The sequence below is a fragment of the Stenella coeruleoalba genome (assembly GCF_951394435.1).
Source record: "Stenella coeruleoalba genome assembly, chromosome: 14".
In the NCBI taxonomy this organism is placed as follows: domain Eukaryota; kingdom Metazoa; phylum Chordata; class Mammalia; order Artiodactyla; family Delphinidae; genus Stenella; species Stenella coeruleoalba.
Window position 1 is genome coordinate 11,734,946 of NC_137160.1, and position 17,158 is coordinate 11,752,103.

Genomic DNA, 17,158 nt, shown 5'->3' on the forward strand with positions numbered 1-17,158 from the left:
CATGTGGTTTTACTTGTACTTATATAACTATTATGTTTCTTTTCCATTGTAAAGTTTCTATATTGTGGAATGGAAAAATAGTTAAAAATTAAAATAATACATATGTCAACAACAACATTTTACTTAAACAAAATGTATTATTTATTCCTTTGGTAAATCATTAAACCATATATATAAAATGAACGAAACAAATAATCTTTAATTCATAGTCTACCTTGTTCTTTAGGATATTTTCTCCCCTACCACTCAGGTGCCATGTTTTTGTTAAGAGTTATCAGTGATGAGATGTCAAGTGACAACACTTGACTTATTGTGGAATCCAGACGAAAAAAATTGCTTCTTCAATTTTGAGGAGGTTATGGTTAAAAGTTGCTGCTAAAAGACAACTGAAGTAACAGTGAGCAACATGTGTTGATGATTGTATTATTATCTGATTTCTCTAGAATGAACTTATCCCAAGATCATCAACATGGGGATGTCATATATAATTATGGGAATTTTGGCCTCTAAGATATTTAGCTTATAACCTCAAATATGTTACCCAAAATCCATTTGACTCAGCAGTATATTAAAGAAAGAAAATACTCTCATTCATTTCTCAGATACCAAGTAAGTGCTACATACCAAGAAAACACAGATGAATAATATAGTGTTTATTCTAAAGGCATACAGTCTGGTGGGAGACTGAGCCTATCAAACACTCTTATTCTGTGTAATAAGCTTGTCCAAGAGTAGAGGGAATTACACAGACCCTTGAGGAATGGGGCAGGCGGGCAGTCAAGAGTGTGACACCTAAATATTTTGGTAAAGAAGAGTTAAATGGAGCAGAGCAATGCTTCCACCATAAACAACTAGAAAATTTGGATAAAATAGAAAGATCATGTCCAAGGTATCAGAGAAGTACTGAAACCAGGATAATTAGAGATGGCAATATTCCAGAGAGAAAAGACCTTCTGAAAACTGAGCTTTCACAGAAGTGTTTTCCCTGAGGGGGTTTGCTGATAGGCTGAAAATGTTAGCTGTGCCCCCAGAGTGGTCTGCTGCTGAGAGGAGAAAAATTAACAGAGCTTTTGGTGGTCCCATGGGACTGGGAAGAGGAAATGGAAACATGATGGCTCCTAAATATATAGATTCCCTCTCTAAAGTTGCATGGAGGATGAGGAGGCTGAAAAGGCTCAACAGAAAGCCTCTGTAAAGCAGAACAGAGCAAGTCTAGCCTTGTTGAGGAGATAATGGCTTGCTTGGTTCAACATCCAGTAAACCGTCTTGGAGACAACGCCAAGTGCTCACCTGAAAACACCAAGAGGACTGGGGCCAATGGGAGGGCAAACCAGAGGTAAAACTATACATTGCCCAAACTGCAAGCCAGCAGTCCATAAAATCCAAAACCAAGGGAACAAAAGAGATGATTGAAACAGAGCCAGAGACTACTACAGATAGTTAGTTAGCAGAAGAAAACATTAAAAGAACTAGGATCAAACTGTTAAAACAAATGAAGAGGTTGAGAAGGTAAAGTCGTGATGAATTATACCAGAATACGGAAATACATAAAAGGAATATAATGAAAATCTAGAGCTGAAAAAATAAAAGTTTTAAAATTAAGAAAGACGGATTTAGCAACGGATTAGACACAGCAGAACACAGGATTAGTGGTCTGAATACATGTCATTAGAAGATAAACACACTGAAGAAAAGAAAGTAAAGAGGATGGAAAATACAGAAAAGAGAAATGTCAGACACAGAGGAAATTGTAGCATACCTACAATTTCTGTTCCAGGTGGAAATTTGCAATAGAAAGGGGAAGAAAATGATATTTAAAGAGATAATGGCAGAGAAATTCCAAAAAATAAGAAAGATATTGTGAAAGGGGTCTCCAGAGTTGGTCTCCAAAAGAACTATACATCATTATATTCATGCCCTGTGTTGCCCTCCTTTATTAAATATGGACCAGAACTGTACCTTTCCTTAAGCAAGAGAATGTGACAATAGGGTCACTGTGCCAGCATCAGGCTTGAGCCTTAAAATGGTGTCTTCTTCTTTTGAGTTCTTAGGATCCCTGACCCACCACATAGGAATTCCAGCTACCCTGCTGGAAAGAGGCCCTGAAGGCCAGGACACCATAGGCAAATGATGGTTTTACAGAGAAGCGCCAAGTCACCTCATATATGAGGGAAGAAATCATTTTGGACAGTCCAACTGGACTGGAGTATTCTAGCATCCAAATGACTCCATACCCAGCCACCATCTGAAGATAATGACATAATAAGAAAATCCGGGCAAGACTCACTAAAGAAATCCCCAGCTGTAATCAATCAACCCACACAGACATGAGCTAATGTGGTCATTAATTTAAGCCACTACATTTTAGAGTGGTTTGGGAAGTAGCAACAGACAGAACAAATATCAACCTATAGATCAAGAAGCTGATTGAGCGCAAAACAGCACAGAGAAAGTCACATTTGGGACTGTCTTAGTAAAACTGCTTAAAAACAAAGGAAAGGAGTTAAAATCGTCATCCAGAGAGGGGGCTCAAATTAGTTACGAGAAGCAACACAGTATCAAAAAATAATAATAAAAACAAAACCTAGAAGCCAGAAGTCAATACGTTATCATTTTTAAAGTGCTGAAGAAAATAATCTCTAACCTAAATTTATATACAGTTGACTCTTGAACAATGCGGGGGTTAGGCGTCCCGACCCCCTACACACACAAAAATCCACACATAATTTTACAGTCAGCTCTCCACACCTGTGGTTCCACATCTATGGATTCAACTGACTGTGGTTCATGTAGTACTGTAGCATGTATTTCTTGAAAAAAATCCAGGTATAAGTGAACCCATACCATTCAAACTCATGTTGTTCAAGGGTCAACTGTACTCAACGAACATATACTTCAAAAATAAAAGTAAAATAAAAAGTTTACAGAGAAATTCAAAGAGAATTTCTAGCCAGCATACCTGAATTACAAGAAAGTGAATATTGTGTGTTTAAAACAACAATAATGCTGTTCTATGAAGACCCAAATATATGGAGAGCAAAAGTGGCTGAAACAGCATGAATGGAGGAAAGGGAGCAAATGGAGTTAAATGTTTGACAGTTCTTACTTTACTGGGAAAATTATAAAAGGGATATTATTGTTCAAGGGTAGTTAATCAAGTATTCATAAAGTATTTATATTTTAATCTGCATGAAAAACACTAAGAACTCGTAAAATAATGTGTAATTAATACTAGAGAGAAAATATAGACTATAAAATGTCTAATATGAAAGGAATAGGAAAGGAGAGAAGTAAACATGAACTAGAGGGTCAAAGAGAAGATAAATAATAGTAATATAAACCTGAATATATCAGGAATTACTTTAAATATAACTAGGCTAAAAATAATCATAAGACTAGCATTGTCAAACTGAATTAAACAACAGCAAAAACAAAATCTATATATGGCTCACAAGAAGCACAGTAAAGTTAAAAACAAAAGCATGAAATAAGATCTGTCATGAAAACAATAACCAAAAGAAAGCTGTTATTGTTGTATTTTTATCAGCCAACTTAGGTGCTAATGAAGAAATATTACTCTGTTTCCTCATAATTTATCTTAAAAATACATAAAGCAAAATTGAGAACTGAATGAAAGACAAATCCATAAATATAGTGGGATTTTAACATTCCCCTCAAAGAGCTGAGAGAGATAGCAGCCACACACATACAAACACACACAAGAAGAACACAGAAGCAATAAACAGCACAGTTAACACACATGAACTAATTGACATATATAGAACACTGCACACAACAAAGCCAGAATATATTTTCTTTTAAGTGCACCTGTAACATTAAAAAATTTGACCATTTATTTGCTAAGCTATAGAGGAAGTCTCAATAAATCTCAAAACATTGATATAGTTCAGAGTACTTTTCCTAGATCCATAATAAAAGATATCTAGGAAATTCCCAATTATTTGGAAAGTACACTGCATACTACTGAATAACTCATGGATAAAAGAAATCACCACAGAAATCAGAATTATAGTGTGGTTATGACATATCAAAGTTCATGAAATTCTAAATTGTTTAGAGAGAAATATAAAGCATGTAATACATATAAACACATATCTGTATATATGAAGACCTGAAAATGCCTGATAAATTTGGAGGCTTTTATAATGATTCATGATTGAATCTTTATCTCAAGAAGCTGGATTTTAAAAAAGCATATCAAGTTAACAGAAATTAGAAAAGAGGAATAAATAAAAAGAAGAACAGATATTAGTGAAATAGAAAACACAAACACAACAGAGAACATTGACCTAGGCCAAACTTGATTGTTTGAAAATATTAATAAAATTGATAACCCCCTAGCAAGACTAATCACTAAAAGAAAGAAAACACACATTACTAATAACAAGAAAAACATCATTACTTAGATACCCTAGTGTGATAAGGCAATAAATAAACAAATAAACCAAATAAATAATCAGATACCAGACAACAATGAGAATAAACTGTACACCAAGATAATAAATTTCACAGGTACACTTTAGAGTAAAAGAAAGCAGACACAGAATGAATACTGTATGATTCATTTATATCAAGTATGAGAGCAGGCAAAACTAATTTATGCTGTCAGAAGGGAATGAATAGTCTTTAACCTCTGTGGTTTAATTAGTAGGAGGCATCTTTGGTTAGTATAGTGGGGAGAGAGTTCCTGGGCACTTGTATTTTTTGTGATTTGATCTGAATACTAGGTACATGAATGTGCTCACTCTGTAAAAATTAATTGAGATGTACCCATAATTTTTGCACTTTTTTTGTATGCATGCTAAACTTTAAATATCTACACTAAAAACAATGAAAAGTCTTGAGAAGGCATATATCCTGTAGGTAGATATTAGATACCTAAAAGCATGTCAATGCAAGAAATTTCAGAGTTCTTAAGTATTTAACTTCTTTTTCTCTAGCTAAGGTACATAGGGTATTTCTTTGCAGGATTTCATACTGTGTTTGAGAGAATAACCAATTTTTTTCTTCTGAGAGATGAACTTTTCTCTTTTCCCATTTCAGGATGTTTATTGACTCAGAATCTGTATGTCTACCCGTAGGGATCAAGGATGGGGGGAGCATTACCTGCAGCTCTTTGGGTCGTTGGTTTCTCAAAAATGATTCATGATTGCAATTACGCTAGGAACCTAAAGAAAGATTGAAGAATTTCTCTCAATGATTAATATAAATAAATAAATAGATACATACTATATAAATAAACCAACAGATGAACAGACCAATAAATAACTAAGCCTTCTTTAAGGATGAATGGGAGGAGAAGTGAGAGCCATGTGGTAGTTTCCTGTTAGGGCCAGACATGAAGGGTCCACAGTGGAAAGAGTGATGATATTCTCGTTACATAAATAAAACTTTTATCACTTGGTTGGATGTCCTATTTCTGAGAACCACCACAGGATTTCAGTGATGGAATTTTCAACTTGGTTTAATATCACATCAATAAAATTGTTCTCATTATCTCATGGATTATCTAGGATACAAGAATAGAAGCAAATTTAATATTGACAGGTCTTTGGATCAAGTGATGGCTAAGTGATCTCACAGTATATTACATATAGGTAGCAATGGAGAAAGGCAATGGCAAAATGGTGGCATACAAATAGGATGGATGTCCAGATTTAGATGAATCATTATCTCACCTTGGTCACTGCTGGCAGAATCACCTTGTATTGTACATGGTAACTGAATTATAGCCCCACCCCCAAATACATCTATCAGATCACATTAATACTGCAAACCTTATTTTGATTGGTTTGGTATTTTTATTTTGCTTATACTTAATGTACCTGTGGACTGGTTTTAAAGTTGCATAAGCACTATAAGCATAGAGACTTCATTACAATTTTATGTTTGTAAATGTATTAATTTAAAATTTTAATTTAAACTATACTTTATTAAAAATAAAATCTTCTTTAAACCTTTCAGTGGGAAACCATATTTTAAAATGTACTCATATGATCTGTTCAGTTTAATCTCGGTAATTTTCATGGCAATATCTCATATTTGGAAGTAAATACCCTGTTTCAGCATATTAAGAAAACTAATGTAGAATAATCTTTTAGTTCTATGAAGGGTAAGTGTCAAGACACTTAGTAAATTTACCACTAGATTACAAAAAATTAATTACATGACAAGAGCTTGTCTTATAATACTACAATTTAAGAAGCACATTGTAACTATTAATAAAAATAAAGTCCCAAACTTATTAAGAGAGAAAAAAATTGTTTTAACCTAATTGTACAATTACTAGCAGGTGACCCAAATTTCTGTGACTATTAGGGACACAGTATATCTTTATTAAATCTACTTAAATAAGCAATCAAGTTGCATAACATTTTCACCTGTAAAATAGAAATTATGTTTGAGATCAGTCAGGATACATATACCAATCCAATATCCTATAGATATATCTCATACAAGGCTTTGAAGAGTTTTTTAAAAAATAAATCTCTTGGCTTCAATTTTACATTGTGTTTTTAAAATGTATTTATTTATTATTTTTGGCTGCGTTGGGTCTTCACTGCTGTGCGTGGGCTTTCTCTAGTTGCAGTGACCGGGGGCTACTCTTCGTCGCGGTGTGCGGGCTTCTCATTGCGGTGGCTTCTCTTGCTGCAGAGCACGGGCTCTAGGCATGCAGGCTCAGTAGTTGTGGCTCACGGGCTTAGTTGCTCCGTGGCATGTGGGATCTTCCAGGACCAGGGCTTGAATCCATGTCCCCTGCATTGGCAGGCGGATTCTTAACCACTGCACTACCAGGGAAGCCTGGCTTTGAAGATTTAATCTTGGAAAAATATACTGCATGCTTTACTCTATGTTTGTGTGTGTGTGTGTGTGTGTGTGTGTGTGTGTTACTTGTTGAGAGTAAGCCAAAAATTCACATAAATGAATGTGAATAATGCACAGCAATTAGTAGTTAAAGGGCAGCCAGTGGATGAGTTTGTGTGCACTGGAACTAGAAAGCCCTATGGGCCATATTTCATTGCGCCAAAGTAGATTTAAATTGTGAGAAGCAAATGTTCAAGGACAGTCCTAAAATTTGCCGTTCTACACTTAGCATCTAATTTGTGTAAGCTTAATAAGATAAAAGTGCATGCTTCAGAAGGATACATCAATAAATTAAGCAAATCTGTGTTAACAATTAATTTCTAGTCCATAAGCATTTTGTGATAACCTGTTATATATCAGGGATACAGAGTTGATTAGGTCATATAGCCCCTTCTCTCAAGAAGGTAACTTCTAGTAGGGAGACACACACAGTCACTAACAATTTTTATTGAGTAAGCTAAAACTAAAATTTCTTCTTAAATATTAAGCACAAGTACTAAGTTGGTCAATTTAAGATCACTTGGGAAATACAATTCATGCTTTTCCAATGTCCCTATTTTGGTCTGTTTGGTAACTTCAGTAAGCAACAAAATGAAGAATTCAGAATATATTACAAATTATTACTATTTTGAGGGTCACCATTTATCATGTGAATGATAATATAAAAATGATATTTATTAAAATAACTTTGACTTGTCTTCATGATTTATTGAAGAGCAAATATCTTTTGTTTGATTACTGAATATTTTTCTCAAGATGTATCTATTATGGCTGTCTAAAACAATACATCAATCATACATATTGATCTTACATTAATAGATAAATTAATCCCTACCAGGAAAAGAGAAGGAATAATTAACAGCTCCTGGAGAGCATAGCTGAATCTTAGGATGTTAGTACTATATGTAGTCTGAAAAACACATTCAATTATTATCTTTATTTTTGGAAAACACAAAGTTATTCATTTTTATAATATATACTACACAGAATTATTCAATCAAGTCGTTACGCCTAATCGAGAGATATGGAATATAGATTGAATACCTTCTATTCTCTAGGATGGTGTAAAAATATTATAGGTTTCTAAAAAAAGTGCATTGGGACAAAAAAAGGAAGAAAAGTGTGTTTAATTTTAGTATTGTGGAACTCAAGCAAGTAACACCCGTTTCCACCTCCAGGGGAGGAGTCCCACCTCATGGAGGATAGCAAAGAATATAACAATGCCTGTCACCAGGAACAGTTGATCCAAGATGTCAACCCACTGCATGGTTTGGGATGACCAAGAAAGGCAAGACTTACACAAGCTTTGGATGAAAAAATGCTTTACTCACACAGAGAAGAGACAGAGCAGGGTCACCTTCAATAGTGAGGGTCAGTCCCCCAAGGCCAGTGGATCTCCCCCAGCAATGTTCTCAGGGTGATGGTCTGCCTGCACCCCTCTTATGCTGCAGGCAAAGGACCTAGTTCCTGCCATGCACAGAACAGATGTAGTACTGGGATTGGCCAGGTGCCATATGAAGCAAGCACTGAAGACAAATATGAGAGCACAGCTTGGGTCCAGAACAGAGAAAGCCATTTCTACACTAGGCGGAAAGCCCAGCTCAGACTACAAGGGCTCTTTATCTCTAGGTAGGGAAGTGTTCCAGGCCGAAAGCCCATTCTTTGGCAGCCACCTAGGGTGTCAAAAGACTGCCTTTCCCAATAAGGATAGACTATTGTTCTCAAAAGTAATAAGATAAAATTTTCTCAGGGCCATGTTCAGTCACGCTACATCAGAGCTAGCTTTCTGAGGGCAAACCACTTTAAAGATGGCATTGATTTCCAAAGATTTCTTCTCTTAGATTTTACATATGCTATTATGTTGAATTGTTTCTTGTACATTCATAATTTTTATTTATTCCCTAATAAGTTTCCCTAATTCACGTCCTAATGCAGTTCGGAGTATGTGCCTTGAAATACTCCTAAAATTTTCCTCTTTTAAAAAAATCACTGTTAGCCCCACTAAACATTATACAAAAAATGAAGATGTTACGATGATGAGAGACATCTTCCTTTCATTTAATATCAAAGAGAATGAAAACAAAGTTACCACATGTGGGCATTTTACAACATAGATGTGGAATACTGTCAACACACTTGCCTTTCTTGCAGAGAAGGAAACTCTCCACAGCACTCCCAACTCTAGGTATGATTACATCGCAGTGATATTTACATTCAAATGGAGATAAGATCATAAAGGGTTTAGGTAGCGCTATTTGCTCATCAGGACGATAGGCCCATCAGGACTCATCCTTTAAAGTATTCCATTTCTTTAGAACAGAATCTAATTGTTTCTTGAATGATCCTTGTGTTTTGCCTCAGCAATTGTGCCTGATAGGCCATTCCATATGTTTATTATGTTCTAAGTAGGGGAAAAAAATCTTGCAAACATCTGTTACGGGTTCTCACCTACATCCCTTGCAGTTGTTACATTTCTGGAAGTGGGCATTCAATTGACATCATATATTAATAAAATAGTACGTGGTTTAACCAATGCAATGTCCATAGTTTTATTTGTTCAATTTTCATGATATTAAATCCTAAGCTATTAGAAATTAGAATGACCTTGATTTTGTCTTCTACTAAAAAAATAACTGTCCTTCATCAACATAAAGGAAAAATGGAAAAAAAATAATGCTGCTACTTGATGCATTAACCAGCCTTTGTTACAGACTGCACAATCCTAGGGGTGTACAAAATAGAGCTATAACAAAATAAGGCAAGTAAAATGCTTTTAAAATGGAAGAACTTGGGCTTCCCTGGTGGCGCAGTGGTTGAGGATCTGCCTGCCAATGCAGGCGACATGGGTTCAAGCCCTGGTCTGGGAAGATCCCACATGCCGTGGAGCAACTAGGCCCGTGAGCCACAACTACTGAGCCTGCGCATCTGGAGCTTGTGCTCCGCAACGAGAGAGGCCGCGACAGTGAGAGGCCCGTGCACCGCGATGAAGAGTGGCCCCCCGCTTGCCGCAACTAGAGAAAGCCCTCGCACAGAAACGAAGACCCAACACAGCCAAAAATAAATAAATAAATAAATAAGCTTTCATTAAAAAAAAAATTGAAGAACTCAAATTACCCCTCATTTATTTCTTTCTATGCTTTTATTAATAGTAATAATGCATTCATCTTGGCTTTATCCTCCTGACTTTTATCATTCTTTGTTTTGAATGTCTAAATATGATTTACATTTCTATGTGTTATTAGTATATTTTCATAAGCCACTTCAAACTTATATAGAAAGAGGCAAAGTATAAATAAAAATAATATTAACAATAAGGAAAATGTTATAATATTTTTAGCACATTTGCTTACATAAACTCGTATGACTATTAACGACAGCCGTGGAAATGAGTATTACTATTTTGCTTTTCACATCACACTGAAAAGAAGAGTAAAACTCAGAAAAATAAAATGGTTTATCCCTAATGGCAACATTGGATAGAATTTAAATCTTTGGGTTACAGGATTATTTCAGTGCATTGGTTTTCCATATAAATGTTGTCCAATTTTGCATATTTTATTATGTTAATAATTGACTTATAACTAGCTTCAAATCTGGCTGATAGTAGGGCTATCAAATTTTTAAATAAATTTAGTGTGTGTATGTGTTCAATCACTCCAAGACATCAAGAATATAGAATTTATAAGAACTTTAAGGAAATACATGTGACATAACACCAAAGAAAGAAGACATTCAGAGAGAAAGGGAATGAATTTTGAAGTTCAGCCCATATCTTATCTAAGTGGCCTCCTCCATTGGCTGAAAACATCAGGGATCTACAGGTGATTAAAAACAGGTTGATGACAACTGATCAGGAAACTTTAGGAAATGTTCTTGCATTGTGGTGAGGAAGGTAAATGCCAATTCTAGGTTTCACTGATTCTCACAGTAGATCATGCATATAAGTCTAAGTCTGACTTAGCAATTTAGGCCTTAGGTTCTCTAGATCCATGAACAATTCTCATGACCCTAACTATCATGCAGTACCTAGAGACCATGCTTTGTAGGAATACCAATGGTAAGTTAGTGACTGTACTTCTTGAAAATCAGACATGATAATCCCACCATGTGAGCAAACGCTGATACCATGTGATGCAAGAAGCTAAAAGCAAGAGAGAAAAGTTGGAACCCAAGGATTATAGTGATTCAATTCTCATTCCATGTCAGGAAACTTACGTTAAATCTTGCATTCTTCATGTTCTTATTTTTTACATCATTCTCCTTGTCAAAGATGATCCATAGTTTCCTAAAATCACAGAAATTAGTAATTTGGTTTGATGAAAACTGGCAGTATTTATATACATAGTCTCTTACAGATTTGGTGATGGCAATAAAAGGATTAATTGTTCCTTAAGTTCTTCAAAGTGGACAATGCTATATTTTGGAAGGAGAGAGTTATGTTACTGGATCAAGGTAAAGCACATCACAATATTTTTTTTTGTCAAAGGTCTACTACACATAGTGATATGTGAAATTGCCTTAATTTTTGGACTTAGACATAATAATGATTAATGGCATCATATCACGTAGCTACAGTTATATGCTGTATGCAGTGGAATTTTCTAATTCCTGCTGTCATCTCTGTATTATCACTGTCTCATCAAAATACACACCCCCAATTCCTACATCACCTACTTTGCTTAGAATTGCCACCATCATGCCTGGTAAACAAATTTGAGATTTTTTATTCATTTTACATTTGTTTTCTCCAATATTGTATGACAGGGGGTACTTGGGGTGATAGGAGTAACTCAAGTTTTGAAGACAAACATCTACATGTCACTCCTATTTCTGCTTTGTATGTGTTGCATGATGTAGGCCTATTTAACTTTTTGAGAGTTTGTTTTCTCAACTGTACAATGGGAAGTAAATGAATCTCATAAATATATCCTAAACTCTGGTATGACTTGACAGAATGTAGAATTCTAGCAAAATCTGGAATAGAAAAGGCACTCAATTAATTTTAACCCTGCTTCTATATTCTTGATTCATTATACATTGTTCCACTCATATACACTTTTATTCACCCTCTGTTTATCATTTCCACTGCCACTAACCATGTAAACACACCCTACTTCAACTAGTGTCAATACAATGGCAAAGTAATGGGCTACCCTGCCACCTCCTCCTGCCTACCCTCCCCAACCATGTTGTATCTTGTTTCTACAACTTTCTTTTTTTTATAAAAAAGTTGATTTTTTATAAAATCAACATTTTTTATAGTTGATTTACATTATATTAGTTTCAGGTGTACAGAACAGTGATTCAGTATTTTTACAGTTTATACTCCATTTAAAGTTCTTATAAAATAATAGTTATAATTCCCTGTTCTGTACCATATATCCTTGTTGCTTATCTATTTTATACCTTTTAATCCCATACCCCCATCTTGTCGCTCCCCCTTCCCTGTCTCCATTGGTATCCACTAGTTTGTTTTCCATATCTGTGAGCCTGTTTCTGCTATATACATTCGATGGTTTTATTTTTTAGATTCCACATATAAGTGATAACATACAGTATTTGTCTTTCTCCATCTGACCTATTTTACTAAGCATACTCTCTAGGTCCATTCACAGTTGCAAATGGCAGAATTTCATTCTTTTTTATGGGAGGGTAATACCACTTCTTCTTTCATCCATTAATGTGTTGATGGACACTTGGGTTGCTTCCACATCTTAACTATTGTTAATAATGCGGCTATGAACATTGGGGTTCATGTATCTTTTTGGATTAGTGATTTTGTTTTGTTTTGTTTTAGATATATACCCAGGAGTGGAATTGCTGGATCATATGGTAGTTCTATTTTTAGTTTCTTTCTTAAAGTATAGAACTCATCATGTTGCATCTTAACGAAATACGTTAGATATCCCTCTAGGTTGCATCTAAAAAGTAAAAGCTACTAAACTTGGCATTTAAAAGCCTCACTATCTGGCCCAATGGCATTTTCAACTTTAACTTACTACCTTTAACATCCTCTTATGCATCCTGTGTCCCCTGGTTAGGCCAATCTTTTTGCTGTATTCCTTAAACATTTCCTTCTAGCATGTCAGGAGTTATTTTTAATGTAACTGTAATGACATAAAATTTATTATCAATTATTTACTTTTAAAAAATAGGTAACATTATTTTATAGACATTGTCTAATTTAATCTTCACAAAAAATCTGCAACTTTAGCATCATATCATGGTAAAGGGAATGGGCATTGGAATTCTACTGCCTCAGTTGGAAACAGAGCTCTGCCACTTCCTAGTTGTGTGACTTTAACCAATTTACTTAATCTTCCATTTTACAGAAGTTGGACATTTAATCTCAGAGATACGTTTAAAAAACATAAAATTTTCCAGAATCTGAATTCACTGTCCCTTTTATCAAGGGAGGCAGAATTTTCTTTCATTCGCTCATCACAAAGATTTAAGTATTTAATTGTCAACGTTAGTGATAAAAATATCAAATTAAATAAATATATAAATAAATATTAATATTTTTGTTTTTTCACTTTAAGGAGCACACACACACACAGACAACAGTCTATAGGCACACACAGAGAAATCTGTTGAATTTCTGGAGTATAAGAGAGATTCATCAAAGGCAGTGGCAAAATGTTTGACCTTGATATTCTTTAATAATGGGAGAGGGACCAGTCAATCCAGAGAAGATAAATGAAAAGTAATGTTACAAAACACCCCTAGAAGTTTACAAAGGCAGAAGATGTTTCACTATATGTGACCTTGTGTTGTTGATTGAGTAACTTTTAAAATCTTTTCAGGATAAACCTCACACTCCTCGTCAATGGCCTACAGAGTGAAAACAGTCTTAAAATACACACTTTTCGATGTTTTCATAATTATGCCTAAATTCTTCTTGTAAGGAACAAGAACTGTAACCGAGGATGTTTCTCCTCATAACGAAGTGTTTTCCTTCTTACGGTTCTTTCCGTCTCCCTACCTTTTCATGTTTCTGTTAGAAAAGGGAAGGCCTCCGTCATGCTACGTCTCTGGTATGGAATGCTAATGAGATTTGGGGTTGAAACTTAGCTAACTGAACTACCAAGCATCACAGCTTTAGTGGGTTTGAAACTTTGGGGAATAAATGTGCGTAATCTCTTCAGTGACATTCACCCTACACCCTCACTTCTCTAAGCAAACTGACTCTTTAAAATAAAGATTATTATTATTACTATATAAAAATCATAGAAGCTTGGGGGTAAAAACTTTGCAAAGCAGAGAAAAGTAAAGCAAAATATATCTGCTCATGGCCACACGATTCCGAAATTCCTTCGTTTGTCAGCTACGCATTCATTCCTTTTGGAAAGACGGACAAATAGTCTCTCCTGTGCCAAGTCCTGTGCAGAGAATGGACAACCCAGTCTGCCAGGTCACCAGGGTGTAGGTGTCATTACAATGTAAGACGTAAATAGTGAAATGCACCTCATTAACACCTAAGTACCGCCTACATTGGAGGATGTGACACCACCAAACATACCATAGTGGATGGCATTTGCTCTCGGTTTCTTTTCGGAGTTGTTCATTTTGGAAGACCTCATGATCTGTAATGTGTGTCACAAACATGAGTGATTTCAGTTACTTTGTATTTTCACACCTTTTCTTGAAAAATTGAACTAGTCCTTTAAACTTTATTTTGAAACCCAATCCCTATTCCACATTAAGCATAAAGTTTTAAGGTCAAGATATTAAAAGATTGGTGATAAATTCAGTGAATCCAGAATGTTTACTGCATTTATGTTATTAAGAGATTGGAAGTAAAGTAAGCTATATATTTGTAACCGAAACACTTGCTCAACCACAACTGCAGGAGAAAAATGAGATCTTGTGAAATAATACTTTCACGGATAGCAAAACTCGTTAAAGTTGGCTACACAGGCTTCTGTGGTTTTCTGTTCAATAGCAATGCAGGCTACTCAACAGAAATATTATTAGTGTAATTAGAATTAGCAGTGGTTAATGTGAGTCCAAAGCTTAGGTTCGAGTTCTGACCACGGGACCTTGAACAACTTCTGAACCTCCAGTTTCTTCTGTGAAAAATGAATTTAGTAATATTTCTCACAGAGCTGATGTATAAATGAATGCCTGGCGCTCAGTAAGCACCACACGTCAGCTGTCCTTCATCTTTCCTCGCCCTATATTTCTTTTCAAGCTGCAAGTCAAGTGGAATTCTTAAAGAAAGCCTGTTTGGTTTTGTTGCTGTTTCTTTGTGATAATGCTTCATTCTTGGTCTTTGGAAACAGAAATTAAGGTTAATTTAATCAGGAAAATCTTGTAAAGACGACTGTTACACAAATGAGAGTAGAGTGGGAGAAAGCAAACAGAATGAAAATTTAAGCCACCTTCTGGGTCTTTTAAAATAAATACTGACCCTAGACAGATTGAATATATGGGGCCATTAAGAGTTCCATATGTTTAACATGGAATTTTAAATACTTACTCTTAAATCTAGTTACTTGGCAGCCTGGAGGACAAGCTGCATGTTTTCATATTATTTTCCTGTTTGAGATCAAGGTGTTAAATTTAGTGACTGCACTTATTTAAAGCATTTTTTAAGCTTACACTTCAGCTTAATATAACTATTAAGCCTAATATTAATAACATGACTGATATTTACTGAGCTTTTATAACCACTAGACAATGCCATAAATGCTTTGCATGTATTATCTCATTCAATGCTCCAAAACGCTACTCGTTTGACATGATTTGTATTTCCCTTTTATAGAAATAGAAATGGAGGCATGGCTTCTTAGGGAACTTGTCCAGTAACCCCCTGCTAGTAAACAGTAGAGATACATTCCAAATCTAGGGTTCCTGTTAGAAGAATCAGCTGATTCAAAGAACAGCAAGAAGTAAATGCTTAAGAAGATCATGAGAAGCCTTTCCCAGATCTCAGCCAGAAGTCAGTGATTTAGGAGGAGGCCGCAGAACCCCTAAGTACACAACAGGCCTTCAGTGTCCAAAGCCAGTCTCTCACTTTTAATGCATCTTGCCTTTCATGTTTCGTTGGATCATTTTGGGTAGCTATCAAGCAGGAGTGAAAAGGCATGCTCAATGATGCATTCTTAAATTAGATTTGCTCTTATTGCTTTATTTACCCTGTCATGATAAATCATAACATTTCCATCCTCTGGTTAACTGCCTATTAAAATGACATGCGATGGCAACACTTTAGTAGGCAGAAAATTAAAAGAATGATTTTTCCCATGAGAAACATTTAACTTTCAACTCTATTTCCTTCTGAATGTATATGAGTGGGCTTTTAAAAATCCCATCCTTTAACCATGATATCAATAGTCATTGTCAGGTAAAGAACTCCATGAAAGTTATGACAGTCCAGTCAAAAAAAAATACCAATCGGGGCTTCCCTGGTGGTGCAGTGGTTGAGAGTCCGCCTGCCGATGCAGGGGACATGGGTTCGGGCCCCGGTCCGGGAAGATCCCACATGCCGCGGAGCGGCTGGGCCCGTGAGCCATAGCCGCTGAGCCTGCGCGTCCGGAGCTTGTGCTCCGCAACGGGAGAGGCCACAACAGTGAGAGGCCCAAGTACAGCAAAAAAAAAAAAAAAAAAAAAATACCAATCAACTTAGAGGAAACGCTGTTTACTGATGAACTTACTTCAACATGACAGGACTTCAAATATATAAAGAGTTATTTTCATTTCATAAACCCATGTCTTTCTACCTTCCCTAACATGTCATCGTTACAGACATTCCTCTGTCTGTTAATGATGCCCAGTTGTATACACTATCTCTTCCATTCATAATTTCCATCTCACTGGGTCATACAGATATTTGGGGGAACTTATATATCACCTTTTGCTAAAATTTTCAAGTTATTTTGTCTTCTAAATTTTTCAAAGAATTTATGTATATTGGTACCTTATGCAACAAGTAATTCTCTGGAAACTTTTCTTGTCATTCCTTTTTTTTTTTCAAAAAACTGTTTTTATTTCCATTTTTCCCAAAATGGTAAACTAGATGTTAAGTAAAATTCCACCTCTGTAATATATTAACAATGAGAGCTTAAGAGGCATGGCTAAACATTTGGAAATTATAAAAAAAAAAAGAGGTAAAGAAATGACAACAGAAAAGTTTGTAAGGGTAAACAACAATGGAATCAGCATCTGCCTGGGTTTATTTGTCAATATCTAGGATTCTAGAAGTTGGGTCTCAGTGAACCAAGAAGAAAGTATTAAATGTATGAAATAATGGTAAATAACGTAAATGTTA

The 17,158-nt window shown here is 35.4% G+C and overlaps 1 long non-coding RNA gene across 1 annotated transcript in view; it reads right to left on the reverse strand.

The window, feature by feature from the left end:
• Positions 1-5,013: 5,013 nt before the first annotated feature.
• Positions 5,014-17,158, reverse strand: part of LOC307196842 — a 258,268-nt gene continuing 246,123 nt past the window's right edge. The window contains exons 5-6 of the long non-coding RNA XR_013831248.1: positions 11,101-11,170; positions 5,014-5,189 (exon numbers count right to left, since the gene is read on the reverse strand). This is a non-coding gene — a long non-coding RNA (uncharacterized lncRNA). The remainder of the gene's footprint in view (positions 5,190-11,100; positions 11,171-17,158) is intronic.